The 20,196-nt window shown below is 40.3% G+C and overlaps 1 pseudogene; it reads right to left on the bottom strand.

Annotated features, from left to right (window-relative positions):
* Positions 1 to 280: 280 nt before the first annotated feature.
* On the bottom strand, positions 281 to 16,919 carry LOC149251095 (ultraviolet-B receptor UVR8-like; annotated as a pseudogene).
* Between the last annotated feature and the right edge of the window lie 3,277 nt (positions 16,920 to 20,196).

The following is a 20,196-nucleotide window of genomic DNA, read 5'->3' as shown; positions in this document are numbered from 1 at the left end:
TCGATAACAAAGGATGCTCCTCCTATTTGCATATTTTAAACACTTCTTGACTAGTGTTCCTATTTTTCTGACACTGAGGATTGCTCCCCATGACTTTGTGCTTCCTAAGGACATTTGAATCCAACAGGTTGTCTGATTCAAGGTGGCAAGAACTTTCTCACCAATCACGAAATCATAAATTGGTCAATTATCACTGTCAACTCTAGGCCAAGTTGTGTACGAAGCAATGCAAATGGATATGGTCTATTATGATTGAGCATAAGTGACTTTTCTTAGCCTCTTATCTTGATTCCAGGCATTACCTCAAGGAACCTTGCCCAAGTTGTGCCCTCTCATTGTCTCCAAAACCAAAAACCAACCCTTGTTTGTAACCACAATTGGCAATGCAAATGGATACGGTCTATTATGATTGAGCATAAGTGACTTTTCTTAGCCTCTTATCTTGATTCCAGGCATTACCTCAAGGAACCTTGCCCAAGTTGTGCCCTCTCATTGTCTCCAAAACCAAAAACCCACCCATGTTTGTAACCACAATTGTGTTATACAACCCTATGCTTACTTGAGAAACATAATAACCCTTTAGTGTGTCAAGCACTTGTAAACTTACAACTTTGTGCATAATAACTCTATTTACAAATCCCAAACTTCCAAAAGCCATCCATCCAAAAGAAAATACCAACCCGTCATCGGAGAGGAAAAGGGTTGTAACAACCTTGGGTCAAAAGTTCATGTAATAAAGTTAATAAAGGCCAAAATAAGACCAAGGTCATGGGACATGTATTCCAAGTTGAATGCTGGGAAAAAACATCCTAGTGGGTGTTCATTTGGTTTATTATGGCTAAGGGAAATTGTCAAAGGCTTTGAAAAGGAAAAGAGACACTATTTAGCATTTTATTGATAAAAATAAAGTAAAATAGGAGAAAAGGAAGGTGAAAGGTCACATGATTGCATGTGAGGAGAATTGAAGGAAAAATAAAGGAAATTGAAGAAAATATAAGCCTCAAGAATAAAAAGGCTTCTGAGGATCAGTTCACAACCTTTTTGTCTATCTTAGCTTGGAGCTCTCTCTCTATTCTCTCTCTCATACTCTTGCACACTTATAGCATTCTTGGAGCCCTCTAGCATTGGAGAATGGAAAGCAAAGGAAGGACAAGAAAGAAAAGGAAAGCAAGAATCAAGAAAAGAAAAGTTGGATCAAGCAACTTCAGGAAGAATACTTGCGGGTAACAGGTTGCATGTGTGATTTCCTAGTTGGTTTGTGAATGCATGGTACATGCATGTGTGTATTTGGTTCTCTTGCTGTCATTTGCATGGGTTTTGCGAAGTGTGACAATGGTTTCAGCCTTGCCTTGCCATTTTTGAATAGCCATGGTGTCATGGGGTCCTTTCATTTGGTTGAGCTTTTGATTGTCGAATGGTTTTGGAACCGGGTGAAGTGGTCTCAGGAAAATTTCCAAGGGCCTGGGAATCCCTTGACTGGTTTTGGAAGGATTGTAGTAAAGCCTGAGTGTGGAGACGGGAAAATTTCTCAAGGTATTGGTGAATAAATTCTGAGACATCCAAGCTTGTTTTGGGCCTAGTGATCCCTTTACCGGTTTTGACGAGATTGTGGTAAAGCCTGGTTGTTTATGTGCTCGTTGGGCCTAGGAATCCCTTGACCAGTTTTGGCGAGATTACAGGAAAGCCTGAGGGTGGAGGTGGTTTAATCTCCAGGAAGCCTTGGTTGTTTTTGTCTTGAGTCCCACATTCATGCTTGGAATATGCAACGAGGGTGATTTGCTAAAAGAAAGATTTGGTTCAACCCAATCTATGGTCGAGTGCTACGTGGAAGTCCCTGACTTGGTTGGCTTTTGCATATGTTAATAAAAAAAAATCTTCTTGTATTTCATGAGTATTTGTACTTGCTATTATGTGGCTTTGATGGTTGTTCTATCATGAGTAATATTCCGGTTATATGCTATTTATAAGCATGGTTTCATAACAGGTTCTAGTTATGGCTCTTGATATGTTTGATTTATTGATGAATGGTTAATGAATGCATGAGTTAACAAATGTTATGATAACTATTATGATAGGGCATTAGACCTTATTCATGATTCTCAGATAAGTACCAAACTCCTATGTTCAGATACGCATTCATGACCTATAGATTACATGTTCTCAATATGTTTGATGAAATGACTGTCATGGTTAGGCTTGGATAGGTCAAGGTTTTGACTCAAGTTTGATTGAATGGCATTGTCACCATGTTAGAAATTATTCTGGAAAGCCTCACTGAGTTATAGGATAGTGGTTTGGAGGCTAACCTGGAAATTAGGCTTAGAATCCGGGACCGCATGCTCTAAGCTTGACATTTTGGGCGACAACTGTTCGGATGCAGGCTTATGCATGCAGATGAAGACTCCCAACTGCATGGATGCCTTGTTGTGGGAGCGGTTGAGGGCTCAAGACAAGTAAAAGGCAATCAAACTCAGGATTTGGCCACTTGGGGTGGTTTCTTAGCCTCTGAGTGACCTGCAACCCTATAGGATGTGTTGATATGTCTGTTGGTTGTCAGTTGTCAACCTCACTTCCTTAATGGGACCTAGGAGGTTGGGTCATGTCATAGTATCTCTTTGTCTCATGTTTACCCGACAGACTAGTGAAAGTGGGTAAATGTGGGAGGGGTGGGTTACAGATTGGTATCATAGCATGGTTCAATACTTGGATTGAATGGCCAGAATGTGTTTGTCATGCATGCATGCCAATTTTATATGTGGTTATTGTTATTCATGCATGGTATCTAGATTGTGTTATAGTTTGTGACATCATGCATGGTAACTGGGATGATGATTGAGATGATGTCGATATCTTGATGTGATTATTTATATACATGTATTGTGCTAATATGGAATAATTTTGCAGATGAGATAGCCTCCCCTAAACTTCACTGAGGTATGTTGATTATGTTTGTATTTGGTTTATCTAACATGGTATCTTTGCAGGAAGAAGAAGATCAAAGATGACTAGAAAAATGGTGGATTATAGTTCATGAGTCTCCCCTTATAGATCAAATGAGCAGCCAAGACATGAGTATTCTTTAGAAATAGCAGACACTTTGAGAAGTTTGAAGGCTGAAATAAGAAGTTGCAAAGAAGATAATGACAAAACCATAAATGAGCAACCAAGAGATGAGTATTCTCTAGACATAGCAGACACTTTGAGGAGTTTGAAGGATGAGAGAAGATGTTGCAAAGAAGAAAATGAAAAAATCATTTAGTCACAAGAGAGACTTGCCAGGGCATAGGGGAAACAAGCAGAGCTCAATGCATTTATCCTTCAGAGTTTGTCAGACTTGCAAAGACATGGACAACCACAGATCAGTTATGGACAGGAGGACACGACTAATGGGGCATATGAAAGCAAGTCTCATGGTGGACACAGGTTGGATAGAGATGGCAGATTCTTGGATACACCTGATGAGAGAGGCAGTGGACATGGATTCTACTGTAGTTATGGTTCAAATAGGTATCATGGTCATCATCACTATCATCCTTATAGGAGGAGTGATAGGGGATATTTCTCGGATGAGTTCAAGTGATCTGAATTGGATCCATGAAAAAATTATCAAAGTGCCATGACTGTTTCAAATCAGGACAGACTTCAAAATTCATGAACAAAGAGCGATCAGGAAGACCTCCGAACAGTGGTAGTTTGCAGCCAGCAAGGAACGACGAGGACCTCAGTCAAAGCACGTTGACCGAGGCCCATGGAGACTACGCAGGAGGCAAAACTGGCAGTTAGGAAGCCCAGATCGGGAAACCGAGGCCATTTCTGATTCGCTAGGCAAAACCCCTTGAAAAGGAAAAGCCCCGAGCGCTCGGTCGCATGGGAAGTCAGGGAACCGTAAGGAAAGCGCTAAGGCGAAAGGCGGGTCCCGCGCTCCAAAACCGGCGGTATATCGGAGGCACATTGGGATGGTAAGAGGATTTGGCAGAAAACGAGCAATTCCATTCAGTGCATGACATGTGTCCGACGGATGAGAGAGAAAACTGCGTCTCATCATGCGCTAACGATCGAGCAAGTCAACCGCACGAAATGAGCGAACACCGTAGGATCTGGGGACCCCAGATTTGATGGCGAAGATTGCGCCCGATGGGAAAACCGAATTTGACAGGGGAATTAAGCCACGACATAAAAAAGTTTGAAGTCTGATTTAACTGCTGAGTTGGCGGATGAATCATTCCATAGTGTAACTGAAATACGGAACCGTTGAGGAAGAGTTGGTGCAATTCGTGAGAGGACAAGTGGCCACCTCCCTGTGAAACGATGGCGATGACACAGAGGCAGGGAACTCCAAACGAACAACAGCAGGCGATCCAAAGGGGTGGAAGAGGAAGAGAACGGTCAAGGATAGAATGGCTTTAATCCATGAACAGACAGAGAACAACACGAAGACAGAGAGAGCGAGAGTGAAGAAAAGACAGTGAAGCAAGAAGTAGAAAACAGAGAGCCGAGCTGACCTAAAGCAACATCGAGCAGACAGAACTAGGCTTGAGAGGTTCAAGCCATCCCTATGAGGATATCTGTCAAGAATTGAGCACCATTGGACTCATCCCATTAAAGACCAGAGAGGTCGAGACTTGGTAAGGAAAGATTCTGTGCACTCTAGTGGCGTGGGGAATCCAAGAACCACCCTACTAAGCATCCTCTGTTTCAGGAGACTCCAGTTGAGCTCCTCATTGTAAATCTCTACTTTAAAGACACAATAAAAGAAGGCCACCATTGAAAGCTGGATCGAAGACGTAGCCCTGGAGAATAGGGTGAACTCCTTATTAAATATGTTGCATTCTTGCATTTGCTTACTGTGTTTCTCTTACTGTTTCCATTCTTCCAATGTCTGTGTATTTTGCAAACTGATCGATCCGTTGCCTAAAATAACATAGACACACACCAACACATGAGTCTGTAATACCTTCATTCATTAATTAATTAACTGAGGTCACTCACGAGTGATTTTCAGATCAAGTGGTATCAGAGCTTTAGGCTGTTAAGGTTAGACAAGCTTGTGTTGGTTTAGCTGTTGAATGCTAACTAGATCGAAGCTCAAATTAGGAGAAGGAGAGTTGGTCGAAACTAATCCTGAAATTGGGAGAGTCTATCCTTGGAAGACAATGTCAGAGGAAGGTTCTATGGGGCCAAACCCTCAATTCATAGATAGTTTCTTAGCCATAAAGTCCATGGTAGAAGAAATGTATAGGGACTTTAGAAAACATAAGGATGAAGATTCATCAGGCTCTAAACAAGACAAAGAAGAAGATGAGTCACATTCCCATGACCACAAAAGGCAAAGGGAAAGAGAAAAGCTTTCTCACACCTTCTAATAGCCCTAAAAAGAAAACATCTTTGATCAAACTAGATGTTAAATTTGATTTACCTATATATGATGGAGAGTTGAATGCAGAAAAGATGGACAATTGGATTAGACAAATTGATGTTTATTGCAGAGTGCAGAATATCGATTCAGACAAGAGCAAGATTCAACTGGCAAGCCTACGCCTTGGAGGCACTGCCTTGGTTTGGTGGGAAGGCAAGACCCAAGCTGACATGAAAAGACATGGTAAGACTATCTCTGTTTGGAGTGAATTTGTTTCTGCAATCAAAAAGCAGTTCTATCCATTGGCCTACATGCAACAAGCCATGATGAGTTGGCAAACTCTTCGACAGTTGAAAGGGAAAAGTGTGCAAGGGTACACTCAAGAATTTAGAAAGAGAGCATTGATTCTAGGAATCTCATTAGACTCACTTGAGACTCTGTTGAAGTACATTGGTGGTCTACACAGCTACATGAGGCACACTATCCTCATGTTTAATCCCACTAGTATAGATGAGGTATCTGTACAAGCTACTCATCTAGAGGCTAGAGGAAAGAATGGAAGTCCAAAAGTTGGGGGATCATCCCAACCCACTGCAAGCAAGAATAAGGAGAAAAGAAAGCAGAAATGGAAATAAGGGAAGGCTAACACTGCACAGAAAAGCAAGGCTTCATACACTCACTTTAAAAAGGATGGGCATGATGATGAGCATTGTTGGATTCTGCATCCAGAGCTGAGACCTAAGAAGTTCGAGGGCAAGAAGAAGAAGACTGTTGCAACTATTCAGAAAGATTTGGGGTCAGACTCAGGAGATAAAACAACCATTGCAGCCACAGGTATAAGAGGTAATAATTTTGAAGCATCTACTAGTAATTCTGCACAATCTACTATTGATGAAGAAGATGAGAGAAAAAGACATTAGCTTTTCCATATTCGAGTTATTTCCAAACATCAAAAGATTGATAATTTGTTTGATAGTGGCTCACAAGTAAATTTGATTTCTGAAGCAATTGTAAAGAAGTTGGGATTAGTAACTACACCTCACAAGAAACCATACCCATTAGGATGGTTGAATGATAAAGCACAACTACAAGTGACTAGACAATGCAAACTCAAGTTTTCTTTTGGGTTAGCATTTGTAGATGAGGTTGAGTTAGACATAATTCCTTTGGATATATGTGGAATTATTTTAGGAAGTCCTTACTTGTATGATATAAAAGCTATTTTCTACAGAGCTGATAACAAGTATCTACTTGTTAAAGATGGAATCGAATACTTTGTAAGAGCTCATAAGCTCAAGAATAATTATACTCTCATAAACTCGGGGCAGATGAAATGAATGATAAATTCATGCAAACAATTCTTACTGATGGTTGTAAAGGAAAAGAAACCTGATAAAACCAATGTATTTGAAGGTTGTAATGCTGAACAGCAAGCTGATTTAGAAAAGGTTGTTTCAGAGTATGATATCTTGTTTCAAGAACCTAAAGGTCTGCCACCCAAAAGGGAAATAGTGCATGATATTATTTTGCAGCAAGATGCTCCATTTCCTAACATTGGAATGTACAGGTTATCCGCTTTAGAGAATGCTGAAATCAAGAAGCAGGTGCAGGAGTTGCTCGAGAAGGGGTTCATCAGACCTAGCACATCACCATGTGGGTCACCAATCGTTTTGGTGAGAAAGAAAGATGGCTCATGGAGAATGTGCATTGATTACCGAGCACTGAATAAGATAATAATAAAAAATTGTTATCCCCTTCCTCGCATAGATGATCGTTTAGATCAATTGAAAGAAGTTGTTTATTTCTCCAAGCTAGACTTGCATAGTGGATACCATCAGGTCAGAGTTGCAAAACAAGATGCATGGAAGACTGCTTTCAAAACAAAGCAGGGATTGTATGAGTGGCTAGTTATGCCTTTTGGCTTAACTAATGCTCCTGCCACTTTCATGAGATTAATGAATGATGTACTCAGACCTTTTCTGGATGATTTTGTTATTGTGTATATGGATGACATTCTAATATTTAGCAAAACGTGGGAAGAACACTTAAAGCATGTTAAGCAGACACTAGATGTTTTGAAAAGAGAAAAACTTTGTGTTAAACTCTCAAAATGTGAATTTGGAAAAACATCTTTGAATTATTTGGGTCATATAGTAGGGGGTGGTGAACTGAAGATAGATCCCTCTAAGGTGGCAGTGATTGTAAACTAGCCTAAACCCAAATCTGCTACAGAAGTTAGAAGCTTCTTAGGAGTAGCACAATATTAGAGGAAGTGACATTCTCCTTAATCTTGATTTTCATCCTTTTACTTAAATTTTTAACATTACCATGAAATGACTCAGGATGTTTGAGAGTGGTTTCGGCCTCATTGGATTTCATATCGAGAAAGTAGAATTTTAGATTTCATTCAAAATCCAGCAGACTTATCAGTTTTTCAGGATTTCAGGATTGGAGGATTGCAATGTTTCCATTGAATTTTGTCATGTATTAGGGTATGGAACTCGTATTTAATCAAGAGCACCAATCCCTCTATGTACCTTGATGTTAGTGACATTGGTTGTCGAACTCCTCTGGGATTCGCTCCCAAACCAGGAGCTTCTGAAAATGTCGCTCCCGCTCCCGTTTTCACTCTCGCTCCCCACTTCCGCTCCTGCTCCCAACTTCCAATTAACACTGAGCCAGATGATGTTGGCAACTCTAGCAGTAGCCAGTAGTACTGGTCACAGACTTTTGTTGTAGAGGCCATTTATAGCCTCCTTGGTTATGTGTTTTTGTTTTGATCTCTATATCATCATCGTGTATGTATTGGACAATGCATTGGGTGCCATTTTGATATAATGGATATATTCATGAGCCTACTTTGATCATATGTTGTCTTATATCTATATTCTAATGCTGTGTGTTTGGAAACATGAATGAAAATCTTTAAAATTATGTGTTTTTATAAAAAACAAATATTTAATGTATTTTTTACAATGACCGTGTCATTGAAATCGAGCCGGCCGAGTTGATACCGAGTCGGAGTCGGAGTCGGAGTTGACCCTCGGCCGAGTTGGAGTCGGAGTCGGATTTTTAAAACATTGATATTAAGGATGAGAAAATTAATTTTCATTGATTTGTTAGTGGATTACCATTAGCATTTAAGGATCAACATGTGTATGATGAGCCTCGGTCGCTGGAGGAAGTCACTGGAAAAATAAAACATTGTTATAAGTATTCGAAGCGTAATACTGAGTCTAATTAGGGTTGGAAAGGGAATGAAAAGATTAAAGGTGAATTACTACTGAAGTGAACAAGACCTCAAGATGCAAGTGAGAAAGAGAATGTTGCTCCTTACAAGAAGTTTAATGTAGTAGATAAGGGACACAGACCTCAGCCTGGAGAGCAACAGAATAGAAGTGATTGTAGGAGATGGTTGTAGTGTTGGATATGTGGCAAGGAGCATCTCAACAATGATTGTTTGTCATATCATGGTGGTAGGCCTTAGATCTATAGTGCTCACGAGGCATAGACAGTTGGGGATGTTGGGCAGAGCATTCCTCGGATTTATCCGGCATTGGATAATAGGCAGGCGTATCACCAGGCATTCATTATTGAGATGGAAGGTAAGCTTTGTGATCGAGTTGTTGTTATTTTGATTGACCCTGGATCTAATTATGGTTATGTTAACCCTGACCTGGTCGATATGTGTGGCTTGAGAAAAGAAGTGCATGTAGACTTTTGGTTGGTGCAGTTGGCTACACGATTTGAACTTAAATAGGAACACAAAAATTACAAATATAATCATAAATACAGAGATGCAACATAAAAACACTTATTTTCATTAATAGAAAAATACTGAATTATGCTTACAAACAGAATGGAAATAAGATAGCTCAGGCGATGGTAACTTATCTATGAGAAGAGATGGGGCGGCTACATGCCAACTGAACTGTGTTAGAATGAGGCTCAAGGGCTTATTTATTATTGAAAAACATGAGAAAACCCTAAATAGCCAAAACCCTAACCCCAGGAGATGTAACACCAACATTTTGTGGGCCCTGTTGGGGTTAGTTAGGTAGCCAACTTCCCGGGGTCGTAACTTGGTCATATTATCTCTGTTTGGTGCGTACAATACCATGTTGGAAATGTTTCTTGGAGTACTACAGGTTTTGCCACAATCTTTGGCCTATGGTAGCGGGCCTACAACAGACCTAAAAAAATGTCGTTTAGGGGGTCAAAATTGCTCCGGAAGTTCAATACCCGAAAAACTGCTAAAAATAGTAAATGATGAAATAAACAAGGAAACATATGAAACTAATTGGAGAGTCTAGGTGGAATAGGTAGGTGGCCACCAATATCCACCTAGATCACTACAAGTACAAAGAAAAGAGTTCATCATTGGGTAAGAGCTTGTGCATTTGAGATGAACGATATGCCTACATCAGCGCATCTGAATGTGCTTCCATTGGGATCGTACAACATGCTTATGGGTATGGATTGGTTATACTTTCATAGGACTAAGGCTGATTATTAAGAAAATGCTATTGAGTGCGTGGATGACAATGTAGAACAAAGAATCTTGCAGGGTAAGAATAAGGTGACATCCGTTAGAATGGTTACAATTATGCAAGAAAAGCGTAGTCGCAGGAAAGGGTGTATATTGTTTGCAATGCGTCCTTTCAGTGATAAAGGTAAGGATGTTGAGGGTGTGGAAGTCTTGAATAGGTACCCAAATTAGAAACAATTTCAAGATGTATTTCCAACAGAGATTTTAGAGTTACCGCTTGACAAGGAAGTGGACTTTTCTATTGAGTTGGTACCAGGGGCAACACCAACATCAAAGGCACCTTACAAATTGAGCACTCTAGAGATAGTGGAATTGAAGTCGCAATTGAAGGAAATGCTTGAAAAAGGATACATTAGGTCAAGTGTGTCACCATGGGGTGCACCAATGTTGTTCGTGAAGAAGAAGGATGGTACTCTCAGGTTGTGTATTGATTACAAGCAGTTGAATAAGGTGATGATCAAGAATAGGTATTTGCTGCCTCGGATCAATGTCATGTTTGACCAATTGAAGGGAGCAACAATGTTATCAAAGATTGATTTGAGATCAGGATATCATCAGGTACGCATCAAATAAGAGGACATCTACAAGACTGGTTTCTGAACCAGGTATGGGCATTATGAGTTTTTTGAGGTTCCTTTTGGTCTAACTACTGTTCCATCTACTTTCATGTGTTTGATAAATAATGTGTTGTGTCCTTATCTGGACAAGTTTGTGATTGCATTCATTGATGATATATTGATATATTCTAAGAATGAGGAAGAGCACGTAGAACACTTAACAACAATATTGAGATTGCTAAGAGAGCATCAATTGTATGCAAAGCTTAGTAACTGTAGTTTCTTTCAAACAAAGGTACATTACTTGGGACATGTTGTTTCCAATGAAAGCACAATAGTGGATCCAGAAAAGATAAGAGCCATCATGGAAAGCGAAGCTCCTAGGAATGTGGATGAGGTTAGATCATTCATGGGGTTAGCAGGTTACTACAGGAGGTTCATCAGGAACTTCTCACAGATTTCTTATCCCATTACATTATTGCGGCGAAAAGGAAATAAAATTGAATGGATAGAGTAATGTGCAACTAGTTTTGAACAATTGAAGGAGTTGCTTACAAATGCTCCAGTTCTAAAGATTGCAGATCCAGATAAAGAGTTTGTGGTATATACAAATGCTTGCAAGAGAGGACTTTGCGGAGTCCTGATGTAGAAATGGCAGATGATATGCTACAAATCAAGGAAACTAAATTAGCATGAGAAGAATTATGTGACTCGTGATTTGGAGTTGGCAACGATTATTCATGCATTGAAGATGTGGAGGCACTATCTTGTCATGTCCCTTCCTAAATTAATTTGGAACAAGATTAATTATTACATTTTGGGGCCAATTTCAGAGATGATGGGGCCCATTCAATTTTATTAGGAGGTTAGACTTAATAGAAGTTATTTTTGATGTGGTTAAGTTGTACGTGGGGACCACTCACACTAGGAGAATACTCACTCCCTAGTTCGAATTGCATGGAGGGGAAGTCGATGGTTAAGTTAGGGGCCCACAATGGAGGGAAAATGGAGGGAAAAGTGCTCCACAAAATCTATATAAGGAAAGAATCTCTCCTCATTTCATCATCTTTTGGCATATCTATTTTCTCTTTGGTTGCTCGAGCTGCTTAGCTGAGTCACTTGTTGTTTATCAAGAGTTCTTCAAGCGAAGAGCTCACCCTTTCTTCGGGGGACTTCGAGTGCCACCTTGAGAGGTTCGTCTTCATTCTTCTAGAGGAGGATTTCATTGTGCTTTCCAGCAGTTGCATTCATCTCCAGGTGGTGCATATTTATGGAGGACGCAGTGAAGGGAGGCCGAGTTTGTTTATAACATCCTTCAGAGGAGTTTTGGCCGGGAGAATTTTCGAAGAGGAGGAATAAGAATTTGGCTGCCATTTTGGAGAGTTTTGGAGTTGGAGAGTGCTCATATCCAGTGTGACTTTTGCACTTCCTGGCCCAGCGCAGAGGCAACATTTGGTGCACACGTGGGAGGTAGAGTATGAGTTAGTGAGGCTGGTCCTTGCTAGGGGAGTTAAGGAAAGCATTTATGGAGGACATTACTACTTTTCCGGAGCCTTGGTGGAGGAAGTTTCTTATATCTTTGCAGGTTGTGTTCTTGAGCAGTTTGGAGGGCATAGGGCATATTGGAGGCCGAATTTGGGAGGTTGGATTCAAAACAAACCCTTTCTAGGTTTTTGTGGTTCTGGGTTTTTGTGGGCTTTGGTCAAGGAACTTGGGGTTAATTTTGCAACATTTTATGAGCAGTGAAGGTGGATTTTCTTGCAGTTCCTTTCTAGCCAGCAGTGCAATTTTTTGGGCAACGTAGAGCATTAGAGGAGCAGTCATTTCCAGCATTTGAGATCATTGTATTATCACCTGGGTTCTGTCACACTTTCCATTGAGGCAAGCCGAGGTGTATTCCTCCATACTATTGTACTTGCTCCATTAATTAATTAAATGGCTCAGCTGGTTCTTACTTTTGAAGTTCTTATGAGAATTTGCTAATTGTTTAAAAGTTGTGTGTTGTAAATCATTTTCGCTTTTCATGTCACTGTTTATATAAGTTTGGAACATTAAATACCTTCTTAGCAAGAGGTTTGTGTTGATGAGTGATCATAATGGGTTGAGATACTTGTTTGACCAACCTAATTTGAATGCCAGGAAAGCTAGGTGGTTGGCCACACTCAGTGAGTTTGACTTCGAGATTAGGTACATTAAGGGTAAGGAGAATAGGGTTGCAGATGCTCTTAGTAGAAAAGTATAGGTAAATCACATAGCAGTTATGAGCTCATATAGGACAGATTTACAAGGTCAAATATTACAGGCAGGACAACAGGATGGCATGTATAGCGAGCATATGCACAAGTTACAGCAGCAGGGTACAAGTGATCAGGATGTGGATTATCATCTTACGACAGATAGTTTAGTCAGATTTAGAGACAAGATCTATGTGTCGGACAATAGTGAACTCAAGAAGCTTATATTGCTAGAATTCCATGTTAAGTTGTATTCATGTCATACAAGATATCAGAAGATTTTGACAGTTGTGAAGAAGTTATACTATTGGTCGAATATGAAGAAAGAGGGAGCAGAGTTCATTGCAAGGTGTTTGGATTGTCAATAGGTAAAAGTAGAGTGTAAGAATCCAGGTGGTTTTCTACAACCGATTCTGATTCCAATGTGGAAATGGGAGGTCATTTCCATGGATTTCATCACAGGTTTGTCGAGGACATCCAGACAACATGATTCTATTATGGTTGTGGTTGACAAGTTGACTAAGGAAGCTCACTTCATAACAGTTAAGTCTACTTATTCAACTACTGAGGTAGCACATGTCTTCATCAGGGAGATAGTGATATTGCATGGTATTCCTAAAAAATATTGTATCTGACAGAGAGGCTAAGTTCACTTCCAGGTTTTGGAAGGAGTTATTTGCAGGTTTGCGTATAAAGTTGGCATTCAATACATATTATCATTTGCAGACACATGGAAAGACATAGAGGGTCAACGAGATTTTGGAGGACATGTTGAGAATGTATGTTAGGCACCAACAAAGGAGGTAAGAGGAGTATCTTCCATTGGTTGAGTTTGCTTGCAACAATGTGTATCAGGAGTCACTGAGGATGAGTCTGTTTGAGGCATTTTATGGGAAGAGATGTAATTATCCCATCATCTGGAGTGATCCAATGAATAGGGTACTAATAGGATCAAACATGTTGGAACAGTCAAGAATAATTTAAAGGTAGCACATGATAGACAGAAGAGTTATGCAGATCAGAACAAGGCATTTAAGGAGTTTAAAGTTAGGGATCATGTGTACTTGCGCATCAAGCCCAAGAAGAATTATTTGAGGATTGGGTCATGTGCTAAGTTAGCACCTCGGTATTGCGGGACTTTCGAGATCCTTGAGAGGATTAGAATAGTGGCCTACAGACTTGCACTACTGCCGACAGTGAAAGTCTATGATGTTTCCCATGTTTCTTTGCTTAAAATATATGTCAAAGATGTTGATCATGTGATTGATTGGTATGTATAGTAGGTGGATCTACAAGGAGAATAGCTGGAATCTCAGTGCATATTACAACGAAAACAACTCATGCCCCGGAACCAAGAATTTGAGCATGTCAAAGTGTAGTGGAAGCACTTTGGGCCCGATGAAGCTACATGCGAGATGGCTGATCAGATGTAGACAAAATATCCTTCATTATTTGTTAGTTGAGGCAAAGGAGTTTTGGTATATATATATATATGGTTGTATTGTAAACACCACAATGAGTTGTGTTATAAAGATCCAATAAGCAATATGGTTATTATGTTGTCGTAATTGTCATGTTGGTTTGCTTTTGAGTAGGATGTCATTGTAAATACTGCATCGAATTGAGTTATGAAGCTCCATGGGCAGTATGTTTTGGTTTTCAGTGGTCTTGCAGGTTATAGCTGTTATAGAACACCAAGGACAGTGTTCCCCTAAGGGGGAAGGGTTTGTAAATGCCCCGGGTTAAAATTTCATGTAATAAAGGCAAAAATAAGACCAAGGTCATGAGACACATATTCCAAGCTGAATGTTGGGAAAAAACATCCTAGTGGGTGTTCATTTGGTTTATTATGGCTAAGGGAAATTGGAAAAGGCTTTGAAAAGGAAAAGAGGCATTATTTGGAATTTTATTTATGAAAATAAAGGAAAATAGGAGAAAAGGAAGGTGAAAAGTCACATGATTGCATGTGAGGAAAATTGAAGGAAGAATAAAGGAGATTGAAGAAAATAGAAGCCTCAAGAATAAAAAGGATTCTAAGGATCAGTTCACAACCTTTTTTTCAATTTTAGGTTGAAGCTCTCTCTCATACTCTTGCACACTTATGGCATTCTTGGAGCACTCTAACATTGGAGAAAGGAAAGCAAAGGAAAGCAAGAAAAAAGAAAGGAAAAGTTGAATCAAACAGCTTCAACAGGAATATTGGCAGGTAACAGGTTGCATGTGTGATTTCCTAGCTGGTTTGTGAATTCATGGTACATGCATGTGTGTATTTGGTTCTTTTGTGGTCATTGGCATGGGTTTTTCCAAGTGTGACAGTGGTTTCAGCCTTGCCTTGCCATTTCCAGATAGCCATGGTGTGATGGGGTTCTTTATTTGGTCGAGCTTTGGATTTTCAGATGGTTTTGGAACTAAGTGAGGTGGTCTCAGGAAAATTCCCAAGGGCCTAGGAATCCCTTGACCGATTTTGGTAGGATTGCGGTAAAGCCTGAGGGTGGAGACTCGAAAATTCCTCAAGGTATTGGTGAAGAAATTATGAGGCATCTAAGGTTGTTTCAAGCCTAGTGATCCCTTGACTGTTTTGGCGGGATTGAAGTAAATCTTGGTAGTGTATGTTCATGTTTTGGGCCTAGTGATCTCTTGACTAGTTTTGGTGGGATTGCGGTAAAGCCTGGTTGTTTATGTGCTCACTGGGCATAGGAATCCCTTGATCAGTTTTGGTGGGATTGCGGTAAATCCTGAGGGTGGAGGTGGTTTAATCTCCTAGTAGCCCTGGTTGTTTTTTTCTTGAGACCCACATTCATGCTTGGAACATGGCACTGGGGTGAATGGCTAAAAGAAAGATTTCGTTCAACCCAATCTATGGTCAGGTGGTACGTGGAAATACCTGACTTGGTTGGCTTTTGCATATGTTAATAAGATATTTTTCCTCTTACATTTCATGGGTAGTTGTACTTGTTATTATCTGTCTTTGATGGTTGTTCTGTCATGCTTAATATTCTGGTTATATGCTTGTTATAAGCATGGTTTCATTATAGGTTCTAGCTATGGCTCTTGATATGTTTGGTTTATTGATGAATGGTTAATGAATGCATGAGCTAACAAATGTTATGGAAACTATTATGAGAGGGTATTAGACCTTCTTGATAATTCTTAGAGAAGTATCAGACCCCTATGTTCAAATATGCATTCATGACCTGTAGATTACATGTTCTGAATATTTTTGACGAAATGACTATCATTGTTAGGCCTGGCTAGATCAATGTTTTGACTCAAGTTTGATTGGATGGATTTGTCACCATGTTAGGAATGATTCTGGAAAATTTCACTGAGTTATGGGAAATGGCCTAGAGGCTGAATTTAGGCTCAAAATCCGGGACCGCATGCTCTGAACTGGACATTTTGGGTTGCAATCGCTGGGATGCAGGCTTAGGCATGTAGTTGGAGCCTCCAAACCACATAAATGTCTTGTTATGGGAGTGGTTGAGGGCTTATGGCAATGAAAAGGTGGTCAAGCTCAGGATTTGGCCTCATGGGGTGGTTTCTCAATCTCTGAGTGATCTGCAACCCTGTAAGATGTGTTGAGATGTTAGTTAGTTGTCAATTGTCGACCCCACTTCCTTAATGGGACCTAGGAGGTTGGGTCATGCCATAGTAGCTCTCTGTCTCATGTTTACTTAGCAAACCGGTGAAAGTGGGTAAATATGGGATGGGTGGGTTACAAAAGTGTTCTTTTTCCTAGCACAAACCTACATTGCCTAATGGTACCTAAGAATAACCACAAAATTTGGAACCATCTTATCATTCTCATCACCATGCCCCAAGGATCCAACATAACCTTTCCCTTATATATACACATATCCATTAGAGTCAAATGCAACTGAATGTTCATCTTCAACAGATACACGATTTACATGAATATTATTCCTCTTGAAAGATTGCAATTCTTGTGGTTGCAACTCATCTCGTGGATCATTATTTCCAAGTAAATTGGAACCATGACCAAAAGAATATAACATACCATCCTCAGTGATTGCCATAGTATGGCTGACACATTCAAAACTTTAAACAACAAGACCAAGACTATTGAATCTCTAGGCCTTCCTTGGAATAGGTCTCTCTAGAGTATAACCATAACCTGAATAACCATGTGAGTTGTTGCCACATGTGTTAACTCACCCATGTCTTGTAGGAATGATAGTGAAACCAATACATGTTGAAACCATTCTACTAAAGAGCCTCCAACCTAGGCAACTCAAACACTTTTATATAATGGTCCTAATTTGTAGTTTTATCCATAAGACCAAAGACCATGAATTTTTCTTCCATGTATATAGTGGTTTTGTCTTTTGCTTAGTTTGAGAATGCCATAGAAAACCCTAATTATGATTTGGATAGCAAGGAATAGACTACAAAAATTTATACATAAGATGATTGTTATGATCATGGGTTGAAAACTAATGAGTGAGCAAAGAATCACTGACATGTGTAAGTTATCCTAGTAAACCCAACTACACCATTATGATGTGAAAGTATCAACACCAACAACCCATCTTAATCATCAACATGGTGGGAAACAAGTAGTATGACATGCCCCTCCTTTCATGGTTTCCATATGTTTACCTCGAAACTACCAACTCAAGTCTTGGACAATACATGGCGTTTATTTAGACCTCCAATTCTAATCTCATAGGATTGTTGGAACATTGATGTGAGTGAGGGAACAAGACATGATGAAATCCTAGTATAATTACCCAAAATGATAAAACATGTATTCGTCTAAGTGAACATAGAATTTTCAACTATACATGAAATTTTAATGAGTGTGCATGATGCTCATGCATCACATATGTCCAATAAAACCCAACCTTTATGATTCCCATAATGATGTTGTGTATTATGGTTCCAACCCTTTTTTAGAGAATGAAAAGCATTCAAATAAGTTTGGGAATCCATGTTGCCAATGGTTGGTCACTAGCCTTACTTCAAGACTACCATGAAACTGGGTTAGAATCAAGCCATTTGTTGGCATGTGGGATTTTGACAGACCCGAGTTTTGCAACACAGTGGCCAATATGACCCACTTAACATAAACCTTGTTAGCGCTTGAAATTTCACCTCAGGCTGAGAAAGGTAAACCTCAAGGCTACATCAAACCATTTAGCCTCGTAGCTAGCCCTATGGGGCAGGAGAAGGCTCTCTCCGATCAATCTCGGCAGATCTTCAATGGGATGAGATGACCAACAAGGTAACACTGATATTAGGCTAGTAAACTGATTAAAAAGGTTGATTTGGGGTTTTTTGGGTTTTTGGTGGCAAATTGAGGAATTGCAATTTTGGGTGCGGGGATTTGACACAGTTTCTGCAGGGGGTTCTTTGGGGTGAGGTAGGAGATCGTATTGATGCCTTTGATTGAGGTGAGTGGATGGAAAATACCAGTGAGGAGCTAAGGAGAGCAAATAATACTTTGAATTCTCCTTAAACAGTAGAAAACATAGAAATTAAACAAATTTAAAAGCAGAGCATGGCAAGCATGAATTCTTACTTTAACACTTCATTTGTTTAATGTGAAGCAGTAAAGGAAAGGAAATGGTTCACATAAAAACACTTACAAGAACATTTAGAAACACACCATCAACACATGAGTCCACAAGAATCCCAAAGAGGACTGCAAAACCCTGGTCTTCCTTAGCCAAAAATTGCAGATATACAAGTGAAATAATACAATGATAGCTTCTCCCTCAAGAGTCCAACCATGAAAATGAGCAAGAAAGTACATAATATAGATGATCTAACCTCTTTCCCTGCCTCCATGGGTCGAGCTCACTATTCTAGGAGCTGTTTCAACCACTTCTAAACTAAGCACTACAATCTAGGCAGTCAAAACAACTTGCCTCTATAAACTTGGAAACCAATTCATACATTAAATTTTTACCCTTTTCACAAATGAATCTTCTAGAAGAGTTACAAAAGGGTAAAAGTGTCTAAAAATTGTTACAATTACATCAAAGAGGACCATCATTAACCTCAAAAAGTCAAAAAGAGTCAAATCTGCGTTTTCTGGGCTGAACAATGCATTTCTGGACAAAACTGCCTGACGGGTCGCGCCCCTTTGGAGCCCTGTTTGAGGCACTTGCAGGTGGCCAAATTGAGAAAAAGTGGGCTTGTTGGAAAGGTCTATGAGTCTACTTTCCAACCCAACTGGAATTTTTGGATTTGGAGGTCATTTGCCCTGTCAAAACTTAATTCTCCCAAGACTGGTTTCTGCAACTCAAAAAAGGGGCAGAAAGTCAAATTTTGCATGTATTTTGACCTTCTGGAGGCACAAAACTCCATAAAAACTCAAGTCCATCCATAGGCATATGTAAATTTGCATGAAAAATCTAGAAATGCTGAGTTTTTTCAAAAAGGAGTTGCCATGACAAAGGGTCTCACCGGGGGTGAGACCCGTTAAAGAGCCAAAACCTGTAAATTACCAAAAAATGCCAAAATTACCCAAAATTCTCATTTTTTTTTGGGATTTGAGCTGTGGCTAGGCTATTGAGTGCCATGATCCTTGAGTGAAGCCTCAGCCAAGATACAGAGGGGATTTGGCTTCTTTCTCCATTTTAGAGCCTTGGTCAACCACCTTTGAAACATTTTCATTTTGGCCTTGCACACATGCATCCTCGCCCAATAATGATTTTTCATATTCCTCAGCAACTTTTTCTCTTGGTTGGCCTTAGCCAACAGCCTCTCTAAGTGTGCATTCATCTGGATGAGCATAGACTCTCGGTCAGCAGGCAATGGGTCACCGGGTCTTCTACGGTTCAAGGTTCGGTCACTACGAATCCTCCATAGCTCATCAAGTGCTTTATCCTCCTCCAACTGTTTGTTGCGCTGCTCCAGGTAGGTGATGGTCCATTGGGCACCCTCAAATCTCCTCTGCAAAGCATCATTTTCAGCTCTGAGATGCTGAATGATCTCCTTTGCCTCTCGGCTAGGAGAACTGGCCTCAAGATCAATGACCTCGGTGTCTGGGACTCCTGATGGACCCTCATGGATCATAGGCTGTTTGCCCCTCTGTGCTGCCTGTGCTGATGAAGAAAGAGAGGCCCCTTCCACCTGATGTGGAGATAACACTCGCTGAGCTGATGATGAAGGCAAGACCCCTTCCACCTGCTGTGGAGATAGTACTCGCTTGGCTGCTACAAATAAGGCCCTTGGGCCTTTCTGATAGGTGACCAGAGGTGTGGAGCTGACATGTCGAGTGACCAGAATATCAAGCTGCTGAGATGGTCCCCCGTCCTCATGAATGACCTCAGGATGTGGCTGAGGTGGTGCTGTGAAAAACTCACGAGAGATGAATTCCTCCCATGAGATGCCCTGCTGAGTCAACTGATGCAAGACTATGAGCTGAATCAAACCATAATGACATAGGCTCCTGTACTGCTGGGCCGGGGTCTTCCTCTGCAACATGGGCACCATCTTCTGAATGTTCTGAAAGAAGAAAACCGGGATGTT

Source organism: Pinus tabuliformis, chromosome 7, assembly GCF_031772625.1.
Source record: "Pinus tabuliformis cultivar Carrire ecotype Pingquan chromosome 7, CPIR1, whole genome shotgun sequence".
NCBI lineage: Eukaryota > Viridiplantae > Streptophyta > Pinopsida > Pinales > Pinaceae > Pinus > Pinus tabuliformis.
The sequence above is the reverse complement of the archived record's forward strand: the minus strand, read 5'-3'. Positions and strand labels throughout refer to the sequence as shown.